Source organism: Schistocerca piceifrons, chromosome X, assembly GCF_021461385.2.
Source record: "Schistocerca piceifrons isolate TAMUIC-IGC-003096 chromosome X, iqSchPice1.1, whole genome shotgun sequence".
Lineage (NCBI taxonomy): Eukaryota > Metazoa > Arthropoda > Insecta > Orthoptera > Acrididae > Schistocerca > Schistocerca piceifrons.
In genome coordinates, this window is record NC_060149.1 from 119811008 (window position 1) to 119834868 (window position 23861).

Below are 23861 nucleotides of genomic sequence, written 5' to 3' on the forward strand. Positions count from 1 at the left end.
CTATCAGTTTAATAAGTCACAACTGCAAAATACTAACGTGAATTCTTTACAGACGAATGGAAAAACTGGTAGAAGCTGACCTCGGGGCAGATCAGTTTGGATTCTGTAAAAATGTTGGAACACGTGAGGCAATACTGACCCTACGGCTTATCTTAGAAGAAAGATTAAGGAAAGGCAAACCTACGTTTCTAGCATTTGTAGACTTAGAGAAAGCTTTTGACAATGTTGACTGGAATACTCTCTTTCAAATTCTAAAGGAGGCAGGGGTAAAATACAGGGAGCGAAAGGCTATTTACAATTTGTACAGAAAGCAGATGGCAGTTATAAGAGTCGAGGGGCAAGAAAGGGAAGCAGTGGTTGGGATGGGAGTGAAACAGGGTTATAGCTTATCCCCAGTGTTATTCAATCTGTATATTGAGCAAGCAGTGGAGGAAACAAAAGAAAAATTCGGAGTAGGTATTAAAATCCATGGAGAAGGAATAAAAACTTTAAGGTTCGCCGATGACATTGTAATTCTGTCAGAGACAGCAAAGGACTTGGAAGAGCAGTTGAATGGAATGGACAGTGTCTTGAAAGGAGGATATAAGATGAACATCAACAAAAGCAAAACGAGGATAATGGAATGTAGTCGAATTAAGTCGGGTGATGCTGAGGGAATTAGATTGGGAAATGAGACACTTAAAGTAGTAAAGGAGTTTTGCTATTTGGGGAGCAAAATAACTGATGATGGTCGAAGTAGAGAGGATATAAAATGTAGACTGGCAATGGCAAGGAAAGCATTTCTGAAGAAGAGAAATTTGTTAACATCGAGTGTAGATTTAAGTGCCAGGAAGTCTTTTCTCAAAGTATTTGTATGAAGTGTAGCCACGTATGGAAATGAAACATGGACGATAAATAGTTTGGACAAGAAGAGAATAGAAGCTTTTGAAATGTGGTGCTACAGAAGAATGCTGAAGATTAGATTGGTAGATCACATAACTAATGAGGAGGTATTGAATAGAATTGGAGAGAAGAGAAATTTGTGGCACAACTTGACTAGAAGATGGGATTGGTTGGTAGGGCATATTCTGAGGCACCAAGGGATCACCAATTTAGTATTGGAGGGCAGCGTGGAGGGTAAAAATTGCAGAGGGAGACCAAGAGATGAATACACTAAACAGATTCAGAAGGATGTAGGTTGCAGTAGATACTGGGAGATGAAGAACCTTGCACAGGATAGAGTAGTATGGAGAGCTGCATCAAACCAGTCTCAGGACTGAAGACCACAACAACAACAGATGTTCTTTAAAGTTTTTAAATATTCTCAAGATACTATAAGCTCACATACTCCATCAAGTCGTGCAAAGGGGTCGTAGACCAGCTTGGTCATTGGCGCTCTCACAGCGTATGCTTCTGAAAAGTCCCATCCTTGTTGGATTTCCTTACGGTGTTTATTAAGTCCTTGGCTAAAGCCATAATATCCCTCATAGACGTAAGATGGCAGAAACTGTCTACAACTACCAAGTCTAATCTGTGAGCAGTGCAGTGCACATAACGTGCTTTTGGTTGTATATCCAAAACTAACTTTTTTAGTCCTTTGAACTTACCTCTCATATTCGAGGCAGCATCATAGCACTGTCCTCTTAAGTTACCCATTGACAAAACAAGACGAGCAAAAATGTCTTTTAAAATACTAAACAGAGTTTGTGATTCAGTGTTGGGGCTCTCGTATAAGCCAATAAAGTCTTTGTTGATGATTAAGGAATCATCGACAGTACGAATACGAAATGACACTTGTTCATGAATCGAAGAATCACTTGTTTCATCAACCATAATAGAAAAATGTTCAGTCTTCTTGTCTGAAGCCAATACCTTTCTCAACACAGACTTTCTTAGTAGATCAATGATCTCATTTTGAATATCGTGGGATGTCCACTTATACCCCAAACACCCTAACCAATTTTTAAACTCAGGTATGTCATTCTTTCGGAGTTCCAACAATTGAAAAAATTTGAGTTTAAATCTTCATGCCCTCTAATTGCTAGTCCTTGTTGGCATAGAAATTGCACGGTAGTAAAAATAGTCTCAAGAGCGAAATGGCCTTTCCTCATATCATTATCTAACTGTTCATTCAGCTGGGAGGCCATACTGTGGTTAGTGATAGAATTTAGTTTCAGAACACCTTCTTTATGCATAAACGTATTTTCATGAAGATGGAATTTTTCCAAAGCCTTTTTCCAGTTAGAAAATCCTACGGAAGTAAATGCATTTTCTTTTTTTGAAGAAAATTGTAATAGATTATTAGCATATGCCTCTTTGCAGGTTTTGCAAAAAACTTTTTTGATAGATGCTTCATATTCTAGCCATGTATATTTGATCAACCAAGAGTTCTGCAATGGTCTTCCCTTACCGGATTGTCCAGGATTGGCTGTGAACAGTTACGCCTGAATACGACGAAGCAGTTGACACAATAATTGTTGGAGGTTAACTTGCAGTATCATCAACTTCCAAGTGCGCCCTTTTTGGTAACAAATTTATCCATTGCAAACTTAATTCGCAATACACTAAGAGACTAAAATAAATGGATAAAATATAGTCATATAAAATACGAGGATAATGGAATGTAGTCGAGTTAACTCGGGTGATGCTGAAGGAATTAGATTAGGAAATGAGACACTTAAAGTAGTAAAGGAGTTTTGCTATTTGGGGAGCAAAATAACTGATGGTCGAAGTAGAGAGGATATAAAATGCAGACTGGCAATGGCAAGGGAAGCGTTTCTGAAGAAGAGAAATTTGTTAACATCGAGTATAGATTTAAGTGCCAGGAAGTCGTTCTGAAGGTATTTGCCTGGAGTGTAGCCATGTATGGAAGTGAAACATGGACGATAAATAGTTTGGACAAGAAGAGAATAGAAGCTTTTGAAATGTGGTGCGACAGAAGAATGCTGAAGATTAGATGGGTAGATCACGATGATACAAACATTGCAATAAATAGCAAATCAAGCGTAATCTTAGAAAGATCAGCTAATAAAATATTTGTGGACATTAATCACTGGTTCCTAGCCAATTCTTTGTCACTAAACTTTGAAAAACACACTACATGCAGTTCAGAACTTGTAAGGGGTGTCCCATGAGCATATGTCTAACATACGATGACAAGAAGATAGAAGAAGTGGACAGTGTCAAATTCTTGGGATTACAGCTTGATAACAAATTCAACTGGGAGGAGCACACTACAGAACTGCGGAAGCGTCTTAACAAATCTCTGTTTGCAATGCGAATTTTGTCAGACATAGGGGATATAAAAATGAAAAAGCTGGCATAGTATGCTTACTTTCATTCCATAATGTCATATGGGATTATTTTTTGGGGTAATTCATCAAGCCAAGCTAAAGTTTTCCGGGCACAAAAACGTGCAGTAAGAGTTATATGTGGTGTGAACTCAAGAACATCCTGCAGAAGCCTGTTTAGGGAATTAGGGATACTAACTACTGCTTCACAATATATTTATTCCTTAATGAAATTTGTCATTAAAAATGTATCACTTTTTCAAACCAACAGCTCAATTCATGGAATCAATACTAGAAATAAGAATAATCTTCACAAGGATTTAAAGTCACTTAGTCTTGTACAAAAAGGTGTGCATTATTCAGGAACACACATTTTCAAGCCCAAAGTATATATATATATATATACACTTTGGGCTTGAAAATGTATGTTCCTGAATAATGCACACCTTTTTGTACAAGACTATATATATATATATATATATATATATATCACAATTTCAGTGCAGTAATGTGTTCATTGTGAATAAGTATTATAGTAGTTGTATTACATGTTTATTACCTTATAAATAAATAACTTTTTTATTTTAAATGCAGTGCATTAGTATTTGTAAAATGACTTTCATATAGTGTTCATTAAAAAAATGACAATCATTCCACTTGGGACCTGTGGAATGGTACATTAGCTTATTTGTTTTAGTTGTAAATATTTGTCATGTATTGTTGTTTTTCTGACATGTTGAACATCCTGGAGGACCTCCTCACTACGGATCAATTGGAATGAAAGTAAATCTAATCTAATGAGGAGGTATTGAATAGGATTGGGGAGAAGAGAAGTTTGTGGCACAACTTGACTAGAAGAAGGGATCGGGTGGTAGGACATGTTCTGAGGCATCAAGAGATCACCAATTTAGTATTGGAGGGCAGCGTGGAGGGCAAAAATCGTAGAGGGAGACCAAGAGATGAATACACTACGCAGATTCAGAAGGATGTAGGTTGCAGTAGGTACTGGGAGATGAAGAAGCTTCCACAGTATAGAGTAGCATGGAGAGCTGCATCAAACCAGTCTCAGGACTGAAGACCACAACAACAACATGTATGTATGGGATTCATATGTGAAGCAAGCATGTGTGAAAGCAGATAAAAATGTTAACTGCAGCTTTACAATACATTCATTGATTTGAAATTGGTTATTAGCAATTCATTTGATTTTGAGCATAACAGAGACATTTATAAATGAGACACTAGAAGAAAAATGATCTGCGTACCCTCATGTAGATCTGATTTTAGCACAGAAAGAAGAGAGACATACAACTGACAACTTATCCCCAGAGTTAAAAATGCAAAAGGGAATATTACGGTTCTAGTATACTGCTAAGAGATGGGATCATTTTTGGAGCTAAAATGGAGAACTGTATTCTGTATTATTCACCTGAGAGTATCTCAAAATGTTTATGCAAGGAACAGCATTTCGCACAGCCGATCATAGCACTAGGTGATGGTATAGCCAATGACCATGGGAACTGCTACAAGTTAAACAGATCAGGACCTGATGATACAAGCATTATTGTCATGCCAAGAAAAGACGCTTCACTAGAGAAAATGACTGATGAATTTCTAGAGGAGTTGATTTTGGTGAGAGATTGGGATCCCACGTTGAGGGTCAGCTAGTAACGTCAGATTTTACAGATGATTCACAGCGTTCAAGAAATTGTATCGAATTTAGAGATTAGTTGGAGACAGTGAATTGAAATGAAGAAAAAGAGTGCACTGGAACTTGAAGTGAATTTAAGAATATTAAAAACTTGAGTTTTGGAGAAGTGTGTGCTGTAGCTGTTGGTATCTGAAAGGGAGACACCAGAAACAGAGTATATTCAAAGTGAGAGTATAAAATCCTATGTTGTTGGAAACAGAACAGTCATGGCCAATATTAATTCTAAAGAGGAAAGGGAAATAAAAATTCGTAACTAGCAGAATTTCACATTGTGAATATTTTCTCTGCAGCACTTTGTTATTTTTAATTTTTGGGGACTTTGAATTGGAAAAGATTTGAAAGCATTTCTTTTACCACTTCCTCCGTGAAAAGGGAGTGAAGACAGGTTGTGGCCTGTATGCCTTAAATAAAATGAGAGGTTTGATGAGAGACCACTGAACAAAAAGGGTCAGTTTTACCTGAGGCTCTATAAAGTCTCTTATCTTGTATCCCAGCTTAAAAGAAGAGATAAATGTAAGCCAGGGACAATTTTGAGGTGGGTGCCATGATACTAGTACCAGATCAAGTGAATATTTCAGTAGAAAGAGGAATTGCATTGTAATTTTAATGTAAGCAAATTTTCATTCCATGAACAGTTCAGCTTGCGAGTATGTCATGATGCATTCTGAAGTGCTGCCAGTCACTTGACTGCGAGCAACATATGCAGAGTGTGTAAAATTTTGGTGTCCTACTGAGAAAACGGTCATTTGCTGGAGTCAGTGCATAAGGCATTGTTGGTGCTATATTCACAATGGTGTCTGGCTATGCTACTGTTATATTTACCAATGAATTACTAATTCATATTGCAGTGTTTCTGAATATCTCTCAAGAATTTGCATCCATAGTGTCATCCACACCTGTAAATAAAGATTTATACCATCTTTGTTATTTTTTAAGTAGTGACATTTTTTGTACTTAGTTCTGATTAAATAACTCAGTTTAGGCTGTAGAAAATATAACATACATGGAAGACATGAAACTGAAACACTGAGCCATTTAATTGGTGTATGTATGTGGGGGGTGGGGAGTAATTTAGTGAAAGGTAATGATCATATGATTCTTATGCTGCTTTTTTGTTGCCTTTGCACTATAGTTTCTAGAGATAATCCTTCATTAATGATGGCGGTGAGTGAATATTTCTTTTTAAAAAGTGTTCCTTCAAGTTTTGTTCATGGTTTATCATGCATCTGTTTTAGCATCCTCTGATTTCTAGTTCTATTATGTATGATTTTCAAGACATGGCCAGTTTTACAGTATTGTGGTGTGTAGATTTTTGCCATCTTCCATAGCAGCTACTGTACTAATTTTAGTGGTAAATGTAGTGACTGATGATTCTGTAACATGTTGAATACATATTTTTTATAATTCTACAGGAATGAAAGTGGATTATATATTCAAAATGTTTACAGAATCAACACTGATGATGTTTTACCAATAAAGTGAAATGTATCTGGTTAAAAACTTTTGTAATTTACATTTATAATACAATTAGGACATAAAAACAAAAGTAAGACTTATTTTTTATGCATTTTGGTAATGGGACATTGATGTTTAAGTCTGAAAACTTGATGCCTTGTGATGTCATTATTTTTCCAAACTACAAACATTTGCTACTTCTTTGATTTTTATTTCATTTTCCTTGCCATGTTTGGAACTTTACACAGGTTTGTTGTTTCATTACCTACTCAGTTGTTTCATCCACTCAGTCACACGGACTGTGCATTAATTGCCGACCACTGTTACAATGAAATTATTTACAGACAACACTCAATCGTGGACAGGTCGAGGGTACCGGCCATCCCCATTTCGACGGAACCTACACGAATGCGAGCTCAGAGTGCACTACTTCGCTCTTTATCAAGATAGTTGGCGTTCTGGTCAAGACACTGGACTCGCATTCATTAAGGAGGGAGTTGAAATTATAGGTTTTCAGAGGTTTGACCATATATATTATGAAAATAGCGAGATGGTTGTATTGAAAATGGCACGGCCTTTTTTCTTCCCCATTCTTGTTAAAGCCAACGTTAAAGCCAACTCTCCCTTTTTTTTTTTTTTTTTTAAATAAATGGGCAGATAGCATTGCTGTCGCCACATTGATATTATCCTAAGATGAGGAAACCGTGCCGTGTATGCCATTTGAGAAGTGACAGTAAATGTATAATGCTTTGCTTTTAATCTTCCTTTTCTGTCCGGCAATCAGCTAGTGTGCTACTACAACATATAGCGTGCAACCTGCACAACGGACTGGAACTGAACTCAACGAAGCATGCGCGTGGGGACACCTGCCCCCTACCCCAACGGTTTGTCTGGCATGTGGGCTCACATCGATCCAGATCACAGCAGCGTGGCTCTGCTGACGAAAACGTCACTCCGTATTAAGTTCTCGTTTTCCCTGTACCGTGTTAGTGGTTCGTAGAAAGGTAAACTACAATCATTTGAACAGCACTCAAGCACATCACTTAATTTTGTCTGGCAAGACACTCATGGCACTATACTTAGCAACTGACTTTGGTTTTTTACGTGCATTAACTTATGTGTCCCTTCAAGAAAATTTCATTACTGTTTGAATCAAAATTTTTTAGCATTGCATATATTTCATGAAATTTTTATCTCTTTCCCGATCCGTCGATGTTTGAGAATGATATTTCGTGACTTTTTCATCTTCATTATTTCCAATTTCGCTGAAAAACTTCTGGCATTTCTTGCGCAGTTGATCGTCAAACTATTTTCTTCAAACTTTCGATGTTTCTAAATTTTAGAGTGTCTATTGCATTTAAGACAAAGTATGTAAAATTGAATGATATGACCTCATTGTCGAGCCGTTAATGGATACTAGGGTACCTATGTTACGCGATGACTTCTCGGCCTGTGAGAATGATCGAAATATTTGTTTATTAGTTTTTTTTATATAGCTTGCAGAATTTTCATGATCTTATCATTTAGCAAGGTTCTGACAACAGCAGCGTTGTATTACTATTTTAAACAATGAATTAAGAATTTACTCTTCGTAAGTGGACTTATCCCATATCAATTGTACAACCTACTGTACTGACTTGATCCAAGGAGCCAATTAATAACAAAAATAAAATAAATAAATAAAGTGGCTTCCTTTTATGTTAATTAAAGGGCTTTATTATTAAAATACTAAAAATATTATGCTTCTATCTGGAGGTACTGTATACCTAATTCTCAAGATGTCATTCTGTCTTTCATCGCACGGATTGTATTTGCGAGAATGCAGCTAATTTTCCTGAGGATCTGAATTCATTTCTTAAGTCTTCAAGTTTTTAGCAGTCATCAAATACTGAGATGTAAACTATCTGGCCGAATACATATATTTTTCTGATTCGAATCGCCCTCTGCTAACCAATATCTAGGTTTAGTGCTTTCCCTAAAGCTTTTCAAGCGAATAGTGAGATATTAACTTGTACAAAACCACCGGCATTTCGTAATAGAAACCGAGCTGCTGCCGCGCCTGTACGATATCTTGTAAGGGGAGAGGGGGGCTAGACTTTGGGGTATGGGACATTTTTAATATTTTGGAAGACAAATGGCGACTTGTAAGTAGCCATTAAAAAGTTCCCATTACGATCCTGTTAAAAACCTGCATAATACCGACTTTTAAATCATTCGCTTGAAAGAAAGACGCCTGGCTACACTATATTTTACCTTTTCCTGAGAGCTGGGCGTGGTGGCGGTCCCCCTTTTCTCCAGGTATGGACGTCCTCGGTTGCTATTACGTCCTTAGTATTATTGCAGTCATAACGTCGAAAAGATCTTAAAAATAAAACACATTGCGGGCATTGGGCCGGTTTTCAATAGCTTATCCAGGATCTTCACAGGTGAGGGGGAGCAACTCGTGTGAGTTTCGCGGTAAATGACGAAACAGTTTACGGATTCACGACTCTGGATATACTTGCTACTAGTCAATATTCAGACTGACACTAAATTGATACATGTGTCTTTGAAAGCGGGGCACAATGCAACTTCAGTCTGCGAAGATTATTTCTAAAGGAGTGAGTTTTGTTGTCCTCCCCTACACCTCGTCGGATATGTTTTTTGCCGGTTTTTCTTTGGAGTATCCCTCTATTCTGTTCCACGATTCCCCCCTATAGACGCAGTTACTCGGAGATATGTCGTGACTTTGAGAAACAAGTACCGCATAATCTATTGACGACATAACCGTCCCCGTCAGTACATTATTTTTTTGCTACCTGCTCCTTGTGCTGTCTACCAGTTACATGTTTACAAATGTATATTTGCGCCTTATATTGTCAAAAACTTCAAACTCCTTGTCCCATGCTTAACTTATAACTAATGAGTAATTTAAAGAATTGGCCAGGTGCTAGTAGGACTCGCGCACTGAAGGTTCCACATAGAGTTAAATATGTTTATAGACAGTTCATCCATTCCAGAAATCTGGGAGCTCGACGGTTTTTTCGTGTTATCGACGTTGCTACAGGCAACTCGGAGATATGTCGTGACTGTGAGAAACGAGTACCGCATAACCTATTAACGACATAACTGTCCCCGTCAGTACATTAAAGGATCCCAGAGATTCCTAGACTTTCGAGAATGTTTTAATTTCAAGTTTGAAGTAGGATAACAAATGACAAAAGAAATATTTTTGTTCTGATATAATTACAAATTAAGAATTTCGGATTTTTCTCATTACTTGAATGTGAAACCTTTCTTCTTGCCAAATTTTATAATTCGAGACCAACGGGAAATACCCTATAGGTATTGATGAGTGAGTTTGCTAGAATCAAAGTATGTGACCTTTGACTACATTCACTAAGAAGCTTAACATTTTTATACCACCAAGGAACTATAGACCTCAGTATGTGACGTAAATTTCAACTTGATACGTTTACCTGTTTATGAGAAAAATGGTTTTGAACAGTAGGATAGACAGCCTGGTGGACATACGGTCAACAGAGTGATCCTGTAAGGGTTCCGTTTTTACATGTTGAGACACTGAACCCTAAAAAAGACTACAGCGAGTAAAATGATGCAGTTCCTTTCCTGTGACGTCAGTGTTTTACTCTTTCAGTAACAGTATTGAAGGTGGAAGGGGAGGAAAGGCAAGGGAAGGGATTATTGATCTCAACTGCATTGGGACATTAAGTGGAATCAGCGGCGACGAATGAAAATGTGTGCCAGACCAGGTTTCGAAACTGGGATCTCTTGCTTACTAGGCAGGTACGAAAACCAGTGCGCCATCCGGAACACAGTGTTATGGCAACTGCGCGGCCTATCTCGGCACGCCTCACAACCGACCCACATTTCCACCGAGTGCCATCTATCCACAGCCCCTGTCCATTTCCTCCATGCTCGCTACCCAGAGATTACTGCAGGAGGTCGGACGCACTTGTGCATCCGCATATTATTGATTCGCCTAGATTGGCAATGGATCCACATTCTTCAGTGCCTTGCGCACTGTATTACCCTACCAATATCTTCGTATACTTTATCTATCACGTCATCATGCATACCTAAATCATCGTTGTCGGTGTTGGTTTGGTGTCGATAACAACCCTGTACATTCTAACATCGCTGCATGTTGTGAACTAGGATTGTTGATATTTTTAATAATATCGAGAGTCCATAGCAAAAGCTTGATCTCTGTGTAACGAACATGGAGGAAATGAACAGGGGCTGTGGATAGGCGGCGCACGGTGGGAATGTGGGTCAGCCTCGAGGTGTGCCGAGACAGTCTGCGCAGTTGCGACAACACTGTGTCCCAGATGGCGCAGTGGTTAACGTACCTGCCTTGTAAGCAGGACATCCCAGGTTCGAATCCTTGTCCGGTATACATTTGCACTCGTCGCCGCTGATTCTGCGTAATGTCTCGATGTAGCTTATATCAGTTATCCCTTCCTTTTCTTTTCCTTTCTTCCCTCATCCCCCTCTCCACTTTCAATTTACATCTAATTTATCACAGATGCGGATTCTGCGTGGTGTCTGTTCTTTTGGGCACCACGCGTTCGTATAATTGCAGTAACAGTGGTTGCTGCACTTTTGTAATTTGCGCATTTCCTGCGTCTGTCTAAGTGATTCTTAGTTACAGTAACTGCGTAGCCTCGAACTAGTTTAATACTGCGTGGACATTTTCACGTGTACTACAGACCTTTCCTAAGTGCCACTCCCATGGAGGTAACTGCAGCTAGCATACAGGTAGATGCATGTAAAGCGTCATCCATTGCTCCATCTGTGAACAGATTGGGAATAAGTTTTCGTATATGGCACTGTAAAAAGTACTGTATGCCACACGCCCCTGTCGTTATTTCGAGATTATAGATATGTATATGATCAGCACAGTCAGATGACTGAGTAGCGGAACTCTTTACATTTCAATTTTTTAAAAATCTTTGATTTAACAAAGCACAGCACAACCATAGTCCATTTTATAGTCCAACGAAGATAACATAATCCAACTTTGTAGACTTAAATTTCTGAAGTCCGTAAAATTCTAGTATTGCTGGATGCGAGGAAAGTAGTTCACTTTATTCACTGACGGTAAGAAATCGCAACACGAAAATATAATTAATGTAGAGTAATGAAAATTTGGGAATACATTTAACTAGATAAAATATTTAAGTGTTCAAAAATGTTCAAATGTGTGTGAAATCTTATGGGATTTAACTGCTAAGGTTATCAGTCCCTAAGCTTACACACTACTTAACCTAAATTATCATAAGGACAAACACATACACCCATGCCCGAGCGAGGACTCGAGCCTCCGCCGGGACCAGCCACACAGTCCATGACTGCAGCGCCAAAGACAGCTCGGCTAATCCCGCGCGGCGATATTTAAGTGATTAACATCGCAAAATCACAGGTTAATGCAAGCGTGAGATAAGCCATTGCAAATGTCAAATGCTGTTACATCAATTGACCAGTGTAACTGACAGAATGTTGAATGCAAGCATGCAAACGTGCATGCATTGTGTCGTACAGGTGCCGGATGTCAGTTATTGGGATGGAATTCTACGCTTGTTCAACTTGGTCGGTCAATACAGGGACGGTTAATGCTGTTTGTGGATGACGCTGGTGTTGTCGTCCGATGATGTCTCATATGTGCTCGATTGGGTTCAACTGGCTCTGAGCACTATGGGACTTAACATCTATGGTCTTCAGTCCCCTAGAACTTAGAACTACTTAAACCTAACTAACCTAAGGACATCACACAACACCCAGTCATCACGAGGCAGAGAAAATCCCTGACCCCGCCGGGAATCGAACCCGGGCGCGGGAAGCGAGAACGCTACCGCACGACCACGAGCTGCGGACTGCTCGAATGGGGACCGATCTGGTGGTCGAGCAGGCCAAGGCAACATGTCGACACTCTGTAGAGCACGCTGGGTTACAACAGCCGTATGTAGGCGAGCGTTATCCTGCTGGAAGATATCTTTGGAATGCTTGTCATGAATGGCAGCACAACAGGTCGAATCACCAAAAAAAAAAAAAAAATGGTTCAAATGACTCTGAGCACTATGGGACTTAACATCTGAGGTCATCAGTCCCCTAGAACTTAGAACTACTTAAACCTAGCTAACCTAAGGACATCGCACACATCCATGCCCGAGGCAGGATTCGCACCTGCGACCGGAGCGGTCGCACGGTTCCAGACTGAAGCGCCTAGAACCACTCGGCCACTTCAGTCGGCTGCTCGAATCACCAGATTGACATACAAATTTGCAGTCAGGGTGCGCGGGATAACCAAGAGAGTGCTCCTGCTGCCATACGAAATCGCACCCCAGACCGTAACTCCAGGTGTAGGCCCAGTGTGTCTAGTATGCGGACAGATTGGTTGCAGGCCCTCAACTGGCCTCCTTACCAACACACGGCCATTACTGGCAATGAGACAGAACCAGCTTTCATCAGAAAACACTACAGATCTCCACTTTGTCCTCCAATGAGCTTTCGCTTGACACCACTGAACTGCAAATGGCTGTCGCTTATGGTCAGTGGAATGCACTCTAGAGGGCGTCTAGGTCGGAGTTATCCTTGAAGTAAGAGTTCGTTGTGTCACTACGCAACCAACCGCTACGAAAATTGTTGCAGCAGCTGCAATACGATGCGCAAGAGCCATACGCCGAACGTGATGGTCTTCCCTCTCGGTAGCGTCACGTGGTCGTCTGGAGCCCTATCTTCTTGCGGCGGTACGTTCTCGAGACCACCGCTGCCAACTATCAAGTACAGTGGGTACTTTGCTGCAAAGTCTTTCTGCAATATCGCAAAAGGAACATCCAGCTTCTCCTAGCCCTGTTACAGGACCCCATTCGAAATCAGTGAGGTGCTGATAATGGCTTTTTTGTCGTCTTTAAGTCATTCTGGACTAACATCAACTCATCACGTCGAATTTCAAAGCTAACTAACGCTCACGATCGTTGCATCGTGTATTTAAAGCAAACCTGATTTGCATCCTCATAGCGGCGCTTCTTGCGCCACTCTTACGCGATTGGCGAGAAAACTGAATAGACATCTTTCAAATGTAGAAACACGCGCGCCAACTTTTGTTTATGTCGTACTATTCCTTGGTATTGTGACTTCTTTCCGTCAGTGTATATTACTTACTGTTCAGTCTTCTAATCGCTTCCGGTATTACTAGTAAATATATTGAGTTCTAAGCGTTTAATGTAGCGAGGAAAGGGTTGAAGTATTTGTATGTTCTTTTGTTCCTTATGATGATTATAAGTGACGGTCCCCAGGAAAAACACTCTCGTAAGTGTCTACTTTGTTTAAGAGACATAGCCGTTCTTCGGCGAACGTGTTCTCGACTATATGTCGTGACTTGACACTCAGCGTAACTACAAACAGAAAGGGACACTTTTACTCTCTGTACTTCTTCGTTACTAGATTCCAGACGACTTATTGTAGGTTGTTGATCGACTGACAACTTTCAGTACCAGAAACAGAATTCTCATTAGCATTTTGCTTTTGCACCAGTGGAGAGCAAGCGTTGATGCTGGCAGCTCAGATACAACTACGAAAACGAAGTGCGGTGAATGGTACGGAAACAATGGGGTTGGGTTGTTTGGGGAAGGAGACCAGACAGCGAGGTCATTGGTCTCATCGGATTAGGGAAGGACGGGGAAGGAAGTCGGCCGTGCCCTTTGAAAGGAACCATCCCGGCATTTGCCTGGAGCGATTTAGGGAAATCACGGAAAACCTAAATCAGGATGGCCGGACGCGGGATTGAACCGTCGTCCTCCCGACGGAAACAATGCCGCCACTTAAGGACAAGACACAGGGCTTATCATGAAGCGCCTTCGCCACTTTTGATGGAAACGGTGTTCTGTGTCTTCTCTTATACGTAGTGTGCTATTATTCCGTTATTACCGATGTTAATGCATATGCTATTGCTATTATGTAATAGCTAATTTTCGTGTGATGGAGGATACCCAATATTATTTCTGACACGCTGCCTTGGATCATTAACTATGTAGAATACAATACTGATTTATCTTCTCAATTTCCGTTAATTTTTCAACATATCTCCGTAAAAGAAGAAAGCGGAAAGAGCAAACGCAGTTTCAGGTAGTAACTGATTCCTGACATAGCACCAATTATTGTGGCCGAGCATAGGAGGCATGACCGAATACTAGGTAATGTCTGATAAATACGTTAAACGTATATCGATATGTGCGCAACTGCTGCCAGTACAGGCTTCTCATTCGTCTTCTGTCTGTAATCCTGCAGCATGAGGAAGCCAGTGCAGTAACATTGAAACCAGTGTATAGGCACTGAAGAAATTGGAAGGCTAAAACGCGAACTATGACATAAGTTTCTGTTGGTTGTAGACGAAAACAGAAAGTCCCGTGGGTACGTATCGTGCATGAACTGCTCTATACTGTTGTTTTTCCAGTCGGAAACTACTCATTTAAAGACGCACAATTGTAAGAAATCCTACACACCAGCAGGAAAATAAATAAATAAGTAAATAGAAGAGCAAAATGTGTTGCGTTATGCGGCAAAGATATGAGATCTTTAAATGCTGTTTCTCGTGAAGATTTTAAAGAACTGGGCTAAGAAGGTCTAGATGTACATTTTAGCGAAATCAGCTCTTAAGATGTCATGCTACATTCCTCTTATACAAGCGGACATTTCAAAGAATAGGTTGATGCAATATGAAACAGAACAATGCCTGTCGGCCGGGGTGGCCGAGCGGTTCTAGGCGCTACAGTCTGGAACCGCGCGACTGCTGCGGTCGCAGGTTCGAATACTGCCTCGGCCATGGATGTGTGTGATTTCCTTAGGTTGGTTAGGTTTAAGTAGTTCTAAATTCTGGGGGACTGATGACCTCAGAAGTTAAGTCCCATAGTGCTCAGAGCCATTTGAACCAAGAACAATGCCTTCTGTTATTAATAAAGATATTAATAAATAATTTGCCACAGCCGCCGATATGTGGACTGATTCACACAACCAGGTGCATCGTTTGACGCTTTCAGCATGTGACATTAATACGGATTAGTCTGTTGTGAATAATACTTTATTCCCGGACTTTAAGAAAATGGGACTAAATATTAAAAAAATATATAAGAGAGTATGGCGGACTGTAACATCTCGCCGGACATGTTGCATAATTTTGTTTTTTTGTCAGAGACCAGGGTGTCAGTATACCAAAAGCATTAGAATATGAAGAAAGGTTCTTTGTGCTGCTCTTAGCCACACTTTCGATTAAGGTAGCTTTTTGTTAAATGATGCCCCAAAGATCGCAGGAACAATAAGTATCGAGAAATACGTTGTATGGTACATGAAAAAAACGCGTCTCTGCTTATCTTCCAAACAAGAGGTCAGTATTCGTCGAAACAGCTAGCAGTCCATACACACTCAATATAACGAAGTTGCTGCTTTAATGACGGAAAATAATTCCGGTTAAAGTTTTATAACAATTAGTTTACAGGAACAATTGTGGATTTCCTGAAACCATTTAATGAGGGAACTGATGACCTAGAAGGCGAAAAAGAACCTACAATCTAGTTAGTTCTTCTTTGGTTTGACAACAAATCTGCTGTGTAAACGAAAATGATTGTGAAATAGTGTGAGGTGTGTTACATTACTGCAGCTGCAAGTACTGTTTCATTATGATACTTAGAAAGGATAGATTTGCAATTAACTAGCGTAAATGATGTGTACTTGACATATGTATTTGTTAATATGAGATACAAGGGATTAAAAATCAAGCCCTTACTTTTGTACATAAGAAAGTCGTCATGACCTCTAACCATAAAATTGGTACGTTCTTTTGGTAGTCTTCCCGTGATATCTACATACTTGATACAAATGATAAGCAGGAAATTCTTAGGGGTGTGCGACAAAAGTGTGCTAGTTTTACGGCTACTACATGCAATCATTAACGTAATCGTTCTTGTACAGTTAGTGCAAATTGTCTTATTGCCAAACGGAAATATTATAATTTGTATAATATTTTATCAATGTGAAATACATTTTCTCAGGTACACCTTCATGCAGTTCTGTATTACTTCTCTCTCCGTTGCTTATTAAGACAGAGCCGTCAAGTGTCAAGTCTCATCGCCTCCCAGGAGGAGAGATCGTTTCAATTACTGTAGAACAATGCGGGAATAATACCAAAATGTTAGAAGTAGTCACAATCAACCTACGATAGCCCGTTACAAACAGTATTGCAAGGTGCTGAAAAATGTTATTAGGAAGGCAAAGAGTATGTGGTAAGCAAATAGAATAGCGAATTCATAGGATAAAAGTAAAACCATATGGTCAGTTGTGTAGGAAGTGTCAGGTCGACGATATAAAGTCGATTCGTAGTAGAAATATTTCTGTTACTGATAAGTCAGATACATGTACAGTATTTAACAATCATTTGCTGAGCATTGCTGGTGAATTAAATAAAAATTTAGTTTCTATAGGGAATCATGCAAGCCGCGCGGTATTAGCCGAGCTGTCTTTGGCGCTGCAGTCATGGACTGTGCGGCTGGTCCCGGCAGAGGTTCGAGTCATCCCTCGGGCATGGTTGTGTGTGTTTGTCCTTAGGATAATTTAGGTTAAGTAGTGTGTAAGCTTAGGGACTGATGACCTTAGCAGTTAAGTCCCGTAAGATTTCACACACATTTGAACATTTGAATCATGTAACTCTCTTGGAAAATGCCTTTCCGAGATTGATGTCTGAAATACTTCTCTGTGATACTGACAAGGGGGAGATTGAGTCAATAATGAAATGATGGAAGACTAAGGATTCTCATGGATGTGATTGAGTCCCTAGCAGAATATTTAAGTACTGTGCTGCACATGTTAGCCCTGTACTTATTTGTAATTTTTCGTTTAAGAATGGTCGGTTTCCCATTCGGGTAGACATTATGTGCGAATGAGTTATTCATTCATCATGGAGTCTATCGGTGCAGCGCATTCATAGTGTTGTTTATGCTTCATGAATCCAAATCCGCTACTACAGTTTAGAGAGAATTCTAGACTAAATATCGCAAGCCACCACCTCAAATATAAACAGTTATTAATTGGCACAATCGTTTCACCGAAAGTGTTTGTGTATCACATAGGACGCCGGGTCAGTGTCGGCCTGCAGTCTCTGATGGAGCAGTTGAACAAGTTCGGCAGTCTGCCCGGTAAGGTATCCACATCGAACATTTGTAAATAAAACCAGAAGATATACTGTAGCCGGCCGGTGTGGCCATGCGGTTCTAGGCACTTCAGTCTAGAACCGCGCAACCGCTACGGTCGCAGGTTCGAATCCTGCCTCGGGCATGGATGTGTGTGATGTCCTTAGGTTAGTTAGGTTTAAGTAGTTCTAAGTTCTAGGGGACTGATGACCTTAGCTCTTAAGTCCCATAGTGCTCAGAGCCATTTGAACCATTTGATATACTGTATTTATTGCTGTAAGCTATTTATTTGTTCACAATTAAAGGTAACTTTTGTGTAACTAATTTATAAAAACCCTGTAGTTTGGAAAACAATCGAAATACGGAAGGCTGGACGGGGATTTAGACCCCGTCCTCCCGAATACGATTCCAGCATCTTACCCCTGAGTTGCCTCGCTCGGTTTTAATCGCTCTAGGCGATTACGCAGATGCTTCCTTAAACAAGCGCTTGCTGTTTCTTTCCTTATCGTTGTCCTAATAAACTATTGTCCCCGATCAAGTGACAGCGATGTCGATATAGCAAAATGGTCAACGGAATATATCGGAACCAGAGAACAACGACGTGACAGCCAGCCCCAAAGTGGTTCTCAGATGGTTTTCCGCATCTACTCAAACAGCGTACGTTTCTGAGTTCACAACTTGCTTAGTTAACAGAAGTTACTCGTTAACCGTCTCCTTCAAGATAATGTATAACTCACCAGACGATGTCTTAATCACCCCCATAAAAGTCCACACTGGTTGCTTAGGAGGGTTTACGGCTCGCCTGCTGAAGGGGGGACCGAGCAGCTCGTGTCCAGGCCCCCACGTACTCGCTCCATGTCTGATGTCTGAACTCCGGACATGCGAATAACCGAGCATCACCGTCATCGCTGACGTCTAAGTTCACCCCGTCTCGCCGCGCTCTGCAAATCAAACGCCTCTCTCTGCCTTCGTTCCTCTTTCTTTCTTGTTTCTATCTTTCTTTCTCTCTCTCTCTCTCTCTCTCTCTCTCTAACACAAAAGTAACATTTCCAAGAAGTCTTACGTGCCATAGCTAACTTCATACAGCATGTGGAAAATATGTGATATTCAGTACAAGCACAGAAAAAGATACTCATTTCCAAACAGGAGATTTGTTCTGCTTGTCAATAACAGGAATCTACATACCCATTAAATAAATACTATCCCTCGAATCTAAGAGACGACTGTCTCTATACAACAAATATGAAGAACATTATATATTCACAGCCGCAACTATTCACACTTTTGCTGTGGTCGAGCTGTTCTAGGCGCTTCAGTCCGGAACCACGCGGCTGCTACGGTCGCAGGTTCGAATTCTGCCTCGGGCATGGATGTGTGTGATGTCCTTACGTTAGTTAGGTTTAAGTAGTTCTAAGTCTAGGGGACTGATGACCTCAGATGTCAAGTACCATAGTGCTTAGAGCCATTTGAACCATTTATTCAAACTTTTCACTTGAAGTAAATTTATAGTTATTATTGATCAGCAGTAGATAACTGGCGCAGTTTGGATTTAACTGGTTCTCCCGATTTGTTAATAACATACCAGCTTCACTAAAGCATCTTGCACTAGGTGCCTTTGTTGCTGGGATATTTAAAATACGTCTTGTAACTGCAGCCATGCGTGGTAGATCCTGTTCATGTCTGTTCCATCACTTTAACGCGTAATCTTCAACTCCAACGTGTACTAAAATGTAAAGATCTACATCATCTGCAGCGGCGGATTTGCCATTGCCCCAGTTTTTTTTATTTTATTTATTTTACACGTCTAGTTCCGTAGGACCAAATTAAGGAGCAAATCTCCAAGGTCATGGAAGGTGTCAGTACATGAAATTACAACGTAAAAGCAATAACAGATAGAATAAAATGTTTATGAACCCAAAAAAAGTCAAGCCTTAAGTTAAAGTAAACGCAGTCAACAATATAACATAGGAATCAGCTTAATGTTTCAGGGAACTTCTCGGCAGAATAGAAGAGTGACGCATGAGGGAGCTCTTTAGTTTCGATTTGAAAGCGCATGGATTACTGCTAAAATTTTTGAATTCTTGTAATAGCTTGTTGAAAATGGATGCAGCAGTATACCGCACACCTTTCTGCACAAGAGTTAAGGAAGTGCGATCCAAATGCAGATTGGATTTCTGCCTAGTATTATCTGAGTGAAAGCTGCTAATTCTTGGGAATAAGCTGATATTGCCAACAAGAAACGACAGCAAAGAATATATATATATATTGAGAGGCCAATGTCAGAATACCCAGACTAGTGAAGAGGGGTCGACAACAGGTTAGCTAACTTACACCACTTATTGCCTGAACTGCCCGTTTCTGAACCAAAAATATCCTTTGAGAATGGGAAACTGACAGTGTTAGGCGGAAACAGTACTTGAAGATATAAAGCATTCAGTGCTATATTAAACATTTCTGTCAGTTATTTACCCTTTTCACAATTAATGGTTACTTTTGTACAACTAATTTATAAACACCATGTATTTTAATGTGAGTGGTTCCCTTGAAAGGGCACGGACTGTTTTCTTTTCTAATCAGAGATTGTGGTCTGTCATTAATCACTTCGTCGTTGACAGGACGTTAACGCTAATTTTCCTCTCTAAGTGATTAGAAAAACAACGAAAACCTAGACCGGGAGAGCCGGCCTTAGTTTTTTTACCTGGTTGCTTCTTAATAACAATCATTTCTTCACTGCACCACCTCCCGCGTCCGCCAGCTTAGCTGGGTGGTAAAGAGCTTGCCTCCCATGCGCTGGACCTGGGTTCGATTCCCAGCCGGGTTGGAGATTTTCTCCGCTCGTGGACTGGGTGTTGTGTTGTCATCATCATTTCATCCTCATCATCGGCCGCAAGTCGGCCAATGTGGGGCCGATTGAAGTAAGACTTGCACTTGGTGGTCGAACCCGAATGGAACATCGCGGCCAACAATGCTCATACGATCATTTCATTTCATTACCACCTCCCTCGGTAATTTCTGCTGGAGCACAGCACAGCGCAAACTCCCAAGGCGAGTACTACACAGACCAGTGAAGCGGTTCGCGGAGACTAAAATCTCATACAATTTATTCTGGCGGTCATTGCGATTTAATAACGCTAAATAACAGAATAACCACGCAGGGTGTGTGTATGTTTTTTTCTCCTAAGCGTAAAAATTTCGAACCCAAACGGTACCATCTTGATGCTATTTTGACAGACATTGACATTTTGAGAAACATGGTTGTAATACAATTATAAACCTTATAATGGATCTTGTTAGCTGTAGGAACCTTCAATTATAAAAGAACCAACCACCACGAAACGTATTCCTGCAGCTTGCTGCCAAAGCAGGGATGTTTCTTTTAAATTTGTTGCTGCCTATCGATAACGAATTCATTACAGACAGCGCTCAAGTTATGAGTGCACAAGGATGGGAAAGGAAATTTAACGTAATTTATTCGAAGAAACCGTTCTGGCTTTCACCATAAATGGTTTAGGGAAACTACGGAATCAATAAACCTGGATGGCAGGACGGTCAGTTCCCTGATGTGACTCCACTATTCTAATCACTGCGCCGCCTCGCTCGTACAGAACCTGCCAGTCGACAGCGAAGTCATCACAGACGGAAACCACAATCAGTGGGTAAAGCATCAGCCGCTGTGTTTCACTGTCGGTACCAATACACTCGCTGCATCCAGAAAAAAAATCAGTGTATTATTATTAAACCAACTTCCGGCCAAGTGCTGACGTCATGGTTTGTTAAATTTGTAAGTGACTTGCCTGCACTTGAACTGAATTTTAGAGAAAGAAAGCACAGAATGAAACCAATAAGGGCAGAGAAAAAGGGAAGAAAGGACATGCCACATATTCGCTTGAAAATTACAGAAACATACTTATTTTTTAGTGAAATAACTCATATATTACACAGCTCTACAAAATGAAATATTTTTTTCGTTGCCAGGGAAGTTTGAACGAAAATGGGATATTGTTATGATACTCATTCCGAGTATATTTGTACTTTTTCCAAATTGGCTCTGGTTTTTGAGATATAGGTTATTTGTGGAAATGAGAGTTTCATGTGGATAATATCGACTGCAGGGTCCATATATGGTGTAATGTATTTGCTACCTGTTTTTTAATTAGTGATTTGTACTATCTTTATTAAACAATTGTGCTCAGGGAGTGCATCTGTGTGGTTGAGGATTACATCATGCAAACATCACACTGTCAGCATGTGTTCAGTCCTGTTGTGCGGTGCATGTGTTGAAGATATTGAGGGTTGTGCAGATTTGAATTCGGCGGTACTCGACATTCATTTGTTGGCCGAGGTAATCCCCGCAACAGCCGATAGGTAGCGTTCAGTGTAAACAAGAAAAATGGCGATGGTCGAAAGTCACACACATGTGCAGTGCAGCTTCAAGGAGATAGAACCTTTTCATCGTGACATAGCAAATAAGAGATGAGTATTAATTTCACACAAAACAATTAATGATGTTTGTTGGATGTGATTGACATGCAAATACAAGAAAGTTCTGCATAATATGTAGTATTTGTGCAATTTCGTTTTATGAAAACATGAGTTCTTCACGCCGTCTTTGCGTGAACCATCCAGATGAGTTCTGCTACATTTGTGGTGAATACGTTCTTCAAAAGAACAGGAAGAATATCACTCCTTTTGTGAAGGAAGCGTATCTGGCATATTTCGGAATTAAACTTGGAGATCAAGACAAGGCGTGGGCACCCCATAAAGTTTGTAAATGCTGTGTGGAGTGCTTACGGCAGTGGACAAAACGAAAAAGGAAAAGCTTAAACTTCGGAGTGCCTATGGTATGGCGAGAGCAGGAGAACCATACAGATGATTGCTATTTTTGCATTGTTAATGTGAAAGGTTTTAATAGGTTCAAAAAACGAAAGTGGGAATATCCCGATTTGGAGTCAGCAAGAAGACCGGTGGTGCACAGCAACGATGTTCCTGTACCAACCTTCACAACATTACCCACGCTAACATCATCAGATGACGATGTGCACGGCGAGGAATGTACAAGTAGTGGTTCGGAATACGAAGGACGTGAGACACAACCCCAGCAGTTCGACCAGAAGGAGCTCAGTGACTTGATACGAGAACTCAATCTTTCAAAGCAAGCATCAGAACTCTTAGCATCCAGGCTTAAGGAAAAGAACTGTCTTCATCCAAGTGTTAAAATAACAGCTTACCGGACGAGAGAAGAAAACCTTCTTCCATACTTCAACCAAGAAGAGGTTATAGTGTATTGCAGCAATATACCTGGACTTTTACTTGAATTGGGGCTGCCAGAATATAGACCAGAGGACTGGCGTCTCTTCATAGACAGTTCCACTAGAAGTTTAAAATGTGTCCTCCTACACAATGGCAATCGTTACGCATCTATTCCAATTGCCCACTCAACAAAACTTTGTGAAGCATATGCTAACATCAAGATGGTTCTGCAGAAAATTCAGTATATGCAGCACCAGTGGTTGATTTGTGTTGATTTGAAAATGGTGAACTTCTTGCTTGGACAACAAAGTGGATACACAAAGCACCCATGTTTTATGTGCATGTGGGATAGTAGGGCAAAGCACGAACATTGGAAGCAGAAAACATGGCCTCCAAGGGAACATATGGCTGTTGGTGAAGCAAACATCATTAATGAACCTCTGGTTAGTAGGGACAAGATTGTTCTTCCACCATTACATATTAAGTTAGGACTAATGAAGCAATTCACCAAAGCTTTAGACAGAAATGGTAATTGCTTCACATACATCTGCAATACGTTCCCTGGACTCAGTAGTGAAAAACTTAAGGCAGGAATATTTGATGGTCCTCAAATTCGCAGGCTCATCAACGATACCAATTTTACAAGTGTCATGACTGTCACTGAAACATCGGCCTGGAACAGTTTTGTCGCTGTTGTAAAAAGTTTTTTGGGCAATCATAAAGCTCCCAATTACGAGGAACTGGTCAAAAACATGCTCACTAACTTTCAAAACTTAGGAGCTAACATGATCATAAAATTGCACTTCCTTCACAGCCACTTGGATCGATTTCCTCGTAATCTAGGTGATTTCAGTGAGGAACAAGGAGAGCGGTTCCATCAAGATATGAAAGGAATAGAGGAAAGATATAAAGGAAGATGGGACAGGCATATGATGGCAGATTATTGCTGGAATCTGCAACGTGACTGTTCTGAAGAGACCTATAAAAGGAAAGCGT

At 40.3% G+C, this 23861-nt stretch overlaps 1 protein-coding gene across 1 annotated transcript in view; it reads left to right on the plus strand.

Annotated features, from left to right (window-relative positions):
- Nucleotides 1–7337: 7337 nt before the first annotated feature.
- The window catches only part of LOC124723078 (ADP-ribosylation factor-like protein 6), an 85826-nt gene continuing 69302 nt past the window's right edge, over nucleotides 7338–23861 (plus strand). Inside the window, exon 1 of the mRNA XM_047248254.1 lies at nucleotides 7338–7439. The gene's annotated coding sequence lies outside the window, so the exon portion shown is untranslated. The remainder of the gene's footprint in view (nucleotides 7440–23861) is intronic.